Source organism: Girardinichthys multiradiatus, chromosome 19 (assembly GCF_021462225.1).
Source record: "Girardinichthys multiradiatus isolate DD_20200921_A chromosome 19, DD_fGirMul_XY1, whole genome shotgun sequence".
NCBI classification, from domain to species: domain Eukaryota; kingdom Metazoa; phylum Chordata; class Actinopteri; order Cyprinodontiformes; family Goodeidae; genus Girardinichthys; species Girardinichthys multiradiatus.
This window is the reverse complement of record NC_061811.1, coordinates 18,694,263-18,695,993: the sequence shown is the minus strand read 5'-3', so window position 1 is coordinate 18,695,993 and position 1,731 is coordinate 18,694,263. Positions and strand designations below refer to the sequence as shown.

General features: G+C 38.9%; 1 long non-coding RNA gene across 1 annotated transcript; it reads left to right on the top strand.

Moving 5' to 3' along the window:
• The first annotated feature begins 247 nt into the window (after positions 1-247).
• LOC124855850 lies at positions 248-1,418 on the top strand. The gene is made up of 2 exons (XR_007035166.1): positions 248-385; positions 498-1,418. It is a non-coding gene; the product is annotated as an uncharacterized LOC124855850 (long non-coding RNA).
• The last annotated feature ends 313 nt before the right edge of the window (positions 1,419-1,731 follow it).

Here is a 1,731-nt window from a genome sequence, read left to right as displayed (position 1 = left end):
CAGAGTGTTTGCCTTCAGTGGTACAAGCTCAAGCCACAACTAATCTTTGCTTTATGCTATGCTCTTAGTAACCTTCGTTTGTGCTCCTTTGCAGGTTGTTTTACCTGAAACTTCGGATAACTCTTGTTGATGCCTGACTTCGCTCTCAGCATTGTTTTGCTGTTTTGGATTTTCGACTTCTGGAGAAAGGTCTGCTATTTTTGTGGATTAAGATCCAAGATTCCTGTTTACTTCGTCTGAACAACAACGAGCTGGCAGCTTCCTGTTTCACCGTCATCTGAACCTTGGCATAAGCGTTACCTGTTCCCCTTCCAATGCAAGTACCTCCATACTGAACTCCTCATCATCCCTCAACTCTCCCTGGTGGTTAGATTACTCCAACATAGTAAGCTTCATCTCATAACCTATTTATCACGTTTTAGTTTAGTGTTTTGATTTATTTATTCATGTTAACTATAGCACTTCAATTTACCTGCTTTTTCTCTTTCTTTGTACAGTTGGCGATTTACCAGTTCCTGCACATTTCCCATTTGCCTTTGTTTGAGAAAATAAATCTTATTCATAATCCTGTAACTACTTCTGAGTGTTTCATCTGCATGTGGGTCAGAACTATCTCGAGCATAATGACAGGAGGCTGCAATTCTGGTTTTCTCATCTTTCTATGAACACACTCCTAAACCTTGAGGAAGATGTTTACATAAGTTGATATCATCAGTAGATACAAATATTCTTTCAAAAGACTAATCAATTCATGTGAAATAATTTCACCTTACAGTTAAAATGTGAAATGCCCAGGTTACTGATTGTGCTCCTGTTTTCCTGAGATTAAAGGCTGTAAACACAAGCCCTGTCAAATTAGGGTGCAATTTATACACCTCTTGCATGAAGGCAGCGGTAATAACATAAACCAATCTCAGTGGAAAGCACTTATGAAGAAAGAAGTTCCATGAACTTGTATTTGTCAGGGTTCACCGTGAAATGTAAAAGTGGAGCTGAAATACCAGAATTTGTCAGTTTTTAACAAAATATGTTCAGTTGTTATTACATTACAATTTCTTCATGCAGGCATTGAAACCTACTTTTTACTGTTTATGTTTCATATATTGAATGAAATGTCAACAACGGGACCACTGCGTAAAAATTTATGAAGTTAGAGGCAGAGGAGTAGGAGGAGGTGAGTAGACACTTTAGACAGATCAACCAAAACAAATATTATATATTGCAGAGTTCAGGTTTATTAAATAAAATGTGAAAACCCTATAGGAGGGGAGGGGGGAGATTTCTCAGTTTATTTCAGTTGCAGCACAAGATTGATTTTTTTTTTAAATGACAAAAACAAACTGAAAAAATTAAATTTATTCAAATCATTGGAACGATTTCAGTGAGGTTTGTTAAAGCGCAAACTCTGAATCCCTCAATGACTGGAAGCTATAACGAGGTTTATCTCGACCTGAAATATTGAACCACAGAATCTTTCACTTCTGTCAGTGCAAGAACGTCTGAAGCACTCTGTTGGATAGCAGCATGTTACTGTGCAAGTCTTTCACTGGACCACTGCCTACCAGGAGCTTGCTGGGTCTTCAGAGTGATGAGACGAAGTGCCTGTGGGAGAGTGTGGGAGTGACAGGGTCCCCATGGAGCATGGTGGAGGAGGTAATGGAGGTTTTAGCATTCTAACTGCCAGAGATTCAAAAGCCTCAGAGGAGGAAAAACACACAACAGGATACACAT